We start from the raw sequence: 8,615 nt of genomic DNA, 5'->3' as shown, positions 1-8,615 counted from the left end.
TAAAACTCTAGAAATTTAATTTCTCTTCTTGAGTGCAATAGCACACAATTGATCTTTCTTCACCATATTTAAACAAACTTTTTGGTCCATATCGAGGGTACCATACCACCTTAAGACAGCGCTCATAGAAATTAATTTTCCAACAAGTGCCTGAGGCTAGGTCTCTAGCCGACAGGTTAGGGTCTGAAAGTGCCTTATCAATATGCGCTAAGTACTTCCGAAACCGGGTCTCGGTAATACTGAAAACACCCTGAACTCCATCCTAAACAATCCCCAACCATGTATTAACTTGAATCGGGTCCCAGAAACATTTATCCATGTTGGCAAGAAAACCAGCCGAGGCAAGGTCTGATTTAATGATATTTGAATTAGGGCCAGAGACAGGAGTACCCGACGGAGCCGCTCGACAGAAAACCCGCTCGACAGGCTGCAATTACGCTGGCTGGGAAATATTAGCATTAGATTATTTACTGGCTGGGATTTTCTTTCAGCGTCTGGCTTGCTAAAAACTTATTTAAAACACTGTCCCTAGCTGGTAAAAAAGTGACTTTTTTGTTTTTTCTGGCTGTGACTTTTTCGAAAAAGCAATCAATCCCGCCCTGGGACGTAAAAAACGCGAGACGATAAACCGCAAGCGGTCGTACTTACTCCCAGCGCCACGCGCTGCAAAAAAAAAAAAAAAATGCAAATCAACGCGCGCGTGATGCCATGCCCGAAAATGATGGCTCCACTGTCAGATTGTTGCGGTTTATCTTTTTCATCAACCAGTAAAAATTGCATAACACCAGCAGCTGCCATTTTCAATGACGTAATAACCCTAGTATCTCGAATGGCCGAATCCGTTAAAAACGTTTTTTTCAATGGAACACGGCCGATCTCCAGGATCTCCGCTCGTTTATCGTTCCAAAGGCCTTAAGAAGCCGTCACTTCAGAAAACCACTACTGGCGCTATTGTGCTGCAAGCAGTCAGCAGTTATAAAGAAACAGTGGAAAGCAACTTAAAGGTTGGTAAATTCATTCCTATAATTCTCTTGCTTGCACACGGGGCAGTGATGGTACATTGTGCTGGAATCAGTGACACTGTTCGCTGTCTGTTTTGCATTAATTCTTTCATTTATAGACAACTAAATTTAAAAAGGTATCGGAGGCATAAGAACCTAGACTCTAAGGTATTCATTTACATTCCTATTTTGCAGTCATTCTGAGTTATTTCGAGGGCTCCGCTGGTATAGGAAAGAAACGAGATCTGCCAAATCTGAGATCTGCTGTGAAAGGGACTTGGCGCAGACAAGCAAAGCAGCTGGATAAAGGGTAGGCATAATGTTCTGTCTATATGCGCTAGTCGTCTGCATCGGTGGTCAACTTTCCTCTCTTGATGCTAAAGTAATCAAGTAAAGTAATCTCATTGTACCATACAATCGTCGTTTCGCTCATAGCATTTTTGGGTTGCTATAAATCTGCAAATTTGCTTAATCGAAAATTTCCCGAAGGTTGCCGGAAGACGAAGGACAATGGTTTGCCCTCTTTTTCAGTCTTATTGGGTACATTAAATGCCTTAATCGTGGTTCAGTACCAGCATAACGAGTTAATGTTTGTCCTCTGGAAAACAAGGGACTATCGCGCGTTGCTCACCGGAAATGGCCGTCGGGTGAATTCATTCCACACTGTTTGCTGTCTCTTTGAGAGAAATGCTTTTATTTTGAGACCCTAAACTTATTAATGTATCGGCGATTCAAGATTGCCGGGAGTTAATTTACATTTGCAGTCATTCTGAGTCATTTCAAAGGCTGGAGAGAAAAAAGAAAAGAGACTAAGGGAAGACATCTGCCCGATCTAAGTTCCGCTGAGGAAAGGACTTACCAAAGGGACAAAGCAGCTGGATAAAGGTTAGGCGTATTTGTTTATATGCGCTAGCTCGGACTGCATTGTTGGACATACAACTATCCTCTCTGATGCTAAGATAAAGGGATCATTGTATCATACAATCAACGCCTCCCGCTCATGGCACTTTTGTTTTGCTTTAAATCAGTGCAACTTTACGTGATGGAGTTTTCCGAAAGTTGCCGGACGACGAGGGTCAATTGTTTGCCTTCTTTTTCAGTCTTACTGGGTACATTGAATGCAAGGAACTGTCGCGCGTTGCTCACCGGAAACTGTAGTTAAATCATGCAATGTATCTTATTAGCATAATAAGTAAAATGTTAACATTGTCTATGTTATTAAAATCTTTGTCAGTTAAAAGAACTCAAGATTTTACCTTCTTAAACTTTCCTTCAGTTTGTAGTTGAGAAGGAAACAACTTTCGTCTTTCCGTGCGGCTTTCTTTGAGCAAAAATATATCATTTGTCGCCTTTAGTTGTGTTTCACAAAGCTTGTAGCTGGTCGGACCTGTAGGTTCTGCGTGTAATCATGTAATAATTGAATTTCCGTACCAGGAACCGGAGGATCTTTCGAAGCCTAAAGAAGACAGGAATCAGCGAAGGATTACAGAACTCGCGATCGTTTGTCATTTTGAAAACACTGTTTTAGAATTGTGAAAAGCAAACTACTAAGCAAGTGTCCAGAAAATATTGCCAAAGTACAATTTGACAAGCATAACGCGCGATGTGTTTGATTGCGCCAAGCAAGTGAATTTCCGGTAATAAACGCGATCCAAAACAGCTTTCATTTGAACTCGTCGTTGACCTACCAGTTGAGGCAACGGTTTCAATCTGCACGCTAGTGCCGTGAATCAACTGGAGTCGTGTAATGAATGATCTATCGATGAACTGTATATCGAAGTGGACACTTCTGCCAGTTTAAAATTCTTTGACCAAAGAGCGCACGTCTGGATAATAATTTTGCCAGATTATTTGGCAGGCATCTGTCGCCCGTGGTATTGGGCGGGCGTAAAGGCGAAAACTCCTATTTTTTTTTTTCGGCATGTTCACTCGCTTAACACAAGGCCAATGGGGCGAATTCCTTTGGGGTGATCCAGGTCAGGATTTATGATCTGAGATCACACTGATCATGTTCAAAACGAGAAGCCGCAAATGACCTTTGGAACGTCAGGAGATAAGTTGACCCATGAGAAACTTGACAGAGCCTTACGACATGACCGCAAACAAAAGCGGTTGTATTCCTAATTAGGCGCTTTGACAAGGTCTGTGCACCCACTACGTGCACAGGAACCACACAAAATTGCAAAAGTCGTTTCAGTTCGTCGACTAGTAGAATGGGTGATTGGGGGTATAGATCACGTTTCACGGAAAATAAAAAAAAGAACGTTTTGGAAAATCACGGCTCACGACTACTAAGGCAAAGCCAGTCGCTTCAGTTATGAGCAACTAACGATTGCTTTTGCTCCGAATCATTCCGACTTCTGTCGTGAGTCTTTTGCGGTGATCGCCTTACGAACGACTGACGATTGCTTTTGCTGCGAATCCTTGCGGCTTCTGTCGTGAGTCTTTTGCCGTGATCGCCTTACGAACGACTAACGATTGCTTTTGCTGCGAATCCTTGCGGCTTATGTCGTGAGTCTTTTGCGGTGATCGCCTTACGAACGACTAACGATTGCTTTTGCTGCGAATCCTTGCGGCTTATGTCGTGAGTCTTTTGCGGTGATCGCCTTACGAACGACTAACGATTGCTTTTGCTGCGACTCCTTGCCGCTTCTGTCGTGAGTCTTTTGCCGTGATCGCCTGACGAACGAGTGACGATTGCTTTTGCTGCGAATCCTTGCGGCTTGTGTCGTGAGTCTTTTGCGGTGATCGCCTTACCAACAACGGTTACTAACGATTGCTTTTGCTGCGACTCCTTGCGGCTTCTGTCGTGAGTCTTTGCGGTGATCGCCTTACGAACTACCAACGATTGCTTTTGCTGCGACTCCTTGGGGCTTCTGTCGTGAGTCTTTTGCGGTGATCGCCTTACGAACAACAGTTACTAACGATTGCTTTTGCTGCGACTCCTTGCGGCTTCTGTCGTGAGTCTTTTGCGGTGATCGCCTTACGAACAACAGTTACTAACGATTGCTTTTGCTGCGACTCCTTGCGGCTTCTGTCGTGAGTCTTTTTGCGGTGATCGCCTTACGAACAACAGTTACTAACGATTGCTTTTGCTGCGATTCCTTGCGGCTTCTGTCGTGAGTCTTTGCGGTGATCGCCTTAGGAACTACTAACGATTGCTTTTGCTGCGAATCCTTGCGGCTTCTGTCGTGAGTCTTTTGCGGTGATCGCCTTACGAACAACAGTTACTAACGATTGCTTTTGCTGCGACTCCTTGCGGCTTCTGTCGTGAGTCTTTTGCGGTGATCGCCTTACGAACTACTAACGATTGCTTTTGCTGCGAATCCTTGCGGCTTCTGTCGTGAGTCTTTTGCGGTGATCGCCTTACGAACAACAGTTACTAACGATTGCTTTTGCTGCGAATCCTTGCGGCTTCTGTCGTGAGTCTTTTGCGGTGATCGCTTGACGAACGACTAACGATTGCTTTTGCTGCGAATCCTTGCGGCTTCTGTCGTGAGTCTTTTGCGGTGATCGCCTTACGAACGACTAACGCTTGCTTTTGCTGCGAATCCTTGCGGCTTCTGTCGTGAGTCTTTTGCGGTGATCGCCTGACGAACGACTAACGATTGCTTTTGCTGCGAATCCTTGCGGCTTCTGTCGTGAGTCTTTTGCCGTGATCGCCTGACGAACGACTGACGATTGCTTTTGCTGCGAATCCTTGCGGCTTCTGTCGTGAGTCTTTTGCGGTGATCGCCTTACGAACAACAGTTAGTAACGATTGCTTTTGCTGCGACTCCTTGCGGCTTCTGTCGTGAGTCTTTGCGGTGATCGCCTTACGAACTACTAACGATTGCTTTTGCTGCGAATCCTTGCGGCTTCTGTCGTGAGTCTTTTGCGGTGATCGCCTTACGAACAACAGTTACTAACGATTGCTTTTGCTGCGAATCCTTGCGGCTTCTGTCGTGAGTCTTTTGCGGTGATCGCCTTACGAACAACAGTTACTAACGACTGCTTTTGCTGCGAATCCTTGCGGCTTCTGTCGTGAGTCTTTGCGGTGATCGCCTTACGAACTACTAACGATTGCTTTTGCTGCGATTCCTTGCGGCTTCTGTCGTGAGTCTTTTGCGGTGATCGCCTTACGAACAACAGTTACTAACGATTGCTTTTGCTGCGACTCCTTGCGGCTTCTGTCGTGAGTCTTTTGCGGTGATCGCCTTACGAAGAACAGTTACTAACGATTGCTTTTGCTGCGAATCCTTGCGGCTTCTGTCGTGAGTCTTTTGCGGTGATCGCCTTACGAACGACCAACGCTTGCTTTTGCTGCGAATCCTTGCGGCTTCTGTCGTGAGTCTTTTGCGGTGATCGCCTTACGAACAACAGTTACTAACGATTGCTTTTGCTGCGAATCCTTGCGGCTTCTGTCGTGAGTCTTTTGCGGTGATCGCCTTACGAACGACTAACGATTGCTTTTGCTGCGAATCCTTGCGGCTTCTGTCGTGAGTCTTTTGCGGTGATCGCCTGACGAACGACTAACGATTGCTTTTACTGCGAATCCTTGCGGCTTCTGTCGTGAGTCTTTTGCGGTGATCGCCTGACGAACGACTGACGATTGCTTTTGCTGCGAATCCTTGCGGCTTGTGTCGTGAGTCTTTTGCGGTGATCGCCTAACGAACAACAGTTAGTAACGATTGCTTTTGCTGCGACTCCTTGCGGCTTCTGTCGTGAGTCTTTGCGGTGATCGCCTTACGAACTACTAACGATTGCTTTTGCTGCGAATCCTTGCGGCTTCTGTCGTGAGTCTGTTGCGGTGATCGCCTTACGAACAACAGTTACTAACGATTGCTTTTGCTGCGACTCCTTGCGGCTTCTGTCGTGAGTTTTTTGCGGTGATCGCCTTAGGAACGACCAACGATTGCTTTTGCTGCGAATCCTTGCGGCTTCTGTCGTGAGTCTTTTGCGGTGATCGCCTTACGAACAACAGTTACTAACGATTGCTTTTGCTGCGAATCCTTGCGGCTTCTGTCGTGAGTCTTTTGCGGTGATCGCCTTAGGAACGACCAACGCTTGCTTTTGCTGCGAATCCTTGCGGCTTCTGTCGTGAGTCTTTTGCGGTGATCGCCTTAGGAACGACCAACGCTTGCTTTTGCTGCGAATCCTTGCGGCTTCTGTCGTGAGTCTTTTGCGGTGATCGCCTTACGAACGACCAACGCTTGCTTTTGCTGCGAATCCTTGCGGCTTCTGTCGTGAGTCTTTTGCGGTGATCGCCTGACGAACGACTAACGATTGCTTTTGCTGCGAACCCTTGCGGCTTCTGTCGTGAGTTTTTTGCGGCGATCGCCTGACGAACGACCAACGCTTGCTTTCGCTGCGAATCCTTGCGGCTTCTGTCGTGAGTCTTTTGCGGTGATCGCCTTACGAACAACTAACGACTGCTTTTGCTGCGAATCCTTGCGGCTTATGTCGTGAGTCTTTTGCGGTGATCGCTTTAAGAACTACTAACGATTGTTTTTGCTGGAAATCCTTGCGGCTTCTGTCGTGAGTCTTTTGCAGTGATCGCCTGACGAACAAGTAACGATTGCTTTTGGTGCGAATCTGTTCTGGCTTCTGTTGTGAATCTTTTGCGGTGATCTCCTGACGATCAACTAACGATTGCTTTTGCTGCGAATCCTTGCGGCTTCTGTCGTGAGTCTTTTGCGGTGATCGCTTTACGAACTACTAACGATCGCTTTTGCTGCGAATCCTTGCGGCTTCTGTCGTGAGTCTTTTGCGGTGATCGCCTGACGAACAAGTAACGATTGCTTTTGCTGCGAACCCTTGCGGCTTCTGTCGTGAGTCCTTTGCACCGATCACCTGATGAACGACTAACGCTTGCTTTTGCTGCGAATCCTTGCGGTTTCTGTAGTGAGTCTTTTGCGGTGATCACCTTACGAACAACTTGCGATTGCTTTTGCTGCAAATCCTTCCGGCTTCTGTATTGAATCTTTTGCGGGGATTTGCTATTTCGCCAAGGAAATGTTATACTGATAAAGGTAGCTGACATCTGTTTGTTTCGTAGGTTCATTTGATTATAAAAATGACAGACACTTGGTAGCCAAAGCCTAGTGAGGGCTTTGTAATCTTGTTTTGCTTTTACTTCATGAGCTAAACAGTTTTTTAGTTCTTTGCATGGAGGTTCGTTGACTTTTTGGAACAATAACTCTGGGAAATGAAATGAATGTGAAAGTTTGTCTTATGTAAGCGTTTGAAACAACTGATAGGTTGCTTGTTGTACTTGTAATAACAACAATAGATCTTCATTAACTGAATATCTAGATTACGTCTGTTAACCGAATGGACATTGTTTATACTTCACTCTTCTTTTGGAAGGAATTCACGAATTATTTTAAGAGTGAAGCTTGGATCCCTCAAGGATAATCAGAACACTGTAAGCACATTTTATCTTTCCCTCTCTTGGTTTGCTGTTGTATGGTAAGTATAATCTTTTGAGTGTTACGAAACCTTTCCAGTCAAAAGTAAAAATGAAACCATTAAAGTATTTTTTTGCGTTCAGGGTACGCAATACTAAATCCGTTGTTATATAAATAGTTTTACGGAAATGTACCTTGCTATGGTATATTGAAATTACTCGCTCGCTGGCTGGCAAAAAATGGTATACTCAAACATGCTGGCAAACTTTTGGCAAACTTTTTTTATGCTGGCTAGTTAGGTGACAAATTTAAAGCATGCTGGCTCGTTGACGACCTCAACGTCGAGTGCTGGCTGGGAGTCCGATAACTTCAAAATCATGCTTGCTGGCGGTGAAGAGCGGGTATTTTTTTCCCAGGAAAGTTAAATATTAAACAAGATTGACGTAGCGACACTCGGGTAATGTTAAGCACACTGTACGGTGGATTTTCTTCGAAACTGTCGTTGGGTACTCCTGCAGAGAGAGCTTCGCTCCGTTCTGCGTCCAGACCACCATCGTCCAGATAAACAACAGAATGTATGCCCTGAGACCTCCAATGTTTAACTAACGGTCTAAAGAGCTTGGTGAATATATAGGGAGCCGACGATAGTCCAAAAGGAAGAACAGTAAACATGAACAACTGTGTGTTTCCATCAAGCATAACCCAACTGAAACCAAGGTAGGACTGCTGTTCAGGAAAAATATTTAGGTGGTGATGACCGCTTTCTAGATCAAACTTCGTAAAGAAACAACTATTTTCAAAATAATCTAGGCCTACCCTCCAACCCTCAAATTTAAACTTCTGTTTGAACACGTGCTGATTGACGTACCTTAAATCTAGTATCAGACGCTTCTTCTCACAACTTTGGATCGAAACCTAGAGAGGGTTAAAACCTTAAGATGAGATAAAACACAATATAAATAAAGCAGGCTCAAAACTCAAAGGGCATCAAAGCTATTGTATCATTTAGTGGTAATAATTTAGTACAGATTTAAGTCATTTGTGGTGCTGTAGGAAAAAGAGGGTCGTTGATTCTAATTGCGTTCGATAGAATGCAGTTCTAATCGGGTAATGTAGGAAAATCGAGTTTTCCTGTATGCATCTTTTTGTGGACACCAATTTGGTCCCCCGAAAAATTCTTCAGGGGCGAATGACTATGGTTAGCCAAATGTTGTAAAATTCAACA

At 44.8% G+C, this 8,615-nt stretch overlaps 1 pseudogene; it reads right to left on the bottom strand.

Moving 5' to 3' along the window:
- Window positions 1–4,133: 4,133 nt before the first annotated feature.
- LOC145490413 (uncharacterized) lies at window positions 4,134–4,902 on the bottom strand (annotated as a pseudogene).
- Window positions 4,903–8,615: the final 3,713 nt, after the last annotated feature.

Source organism: Orbicella franksi, chromosome 6 (genome assembly GCF_964199315.1).
Source record: "Orbicella franksi chromosome 6, jaOrbFran1.1, whole genome shotgun sequence".
Taxonomy (NCBI): domain Eukaryota; kingdom Metazoa; phylum Cnidaria; class Anthozoa; order Scleractinia; family Merulinidae; genus Orbicella; species Orbicella franksi.
The sequence above is the reverse complement of the archived record's forward strand: the minus strand, read 5'-3'. Positions and strand labels throughout refer to the sequence as shown.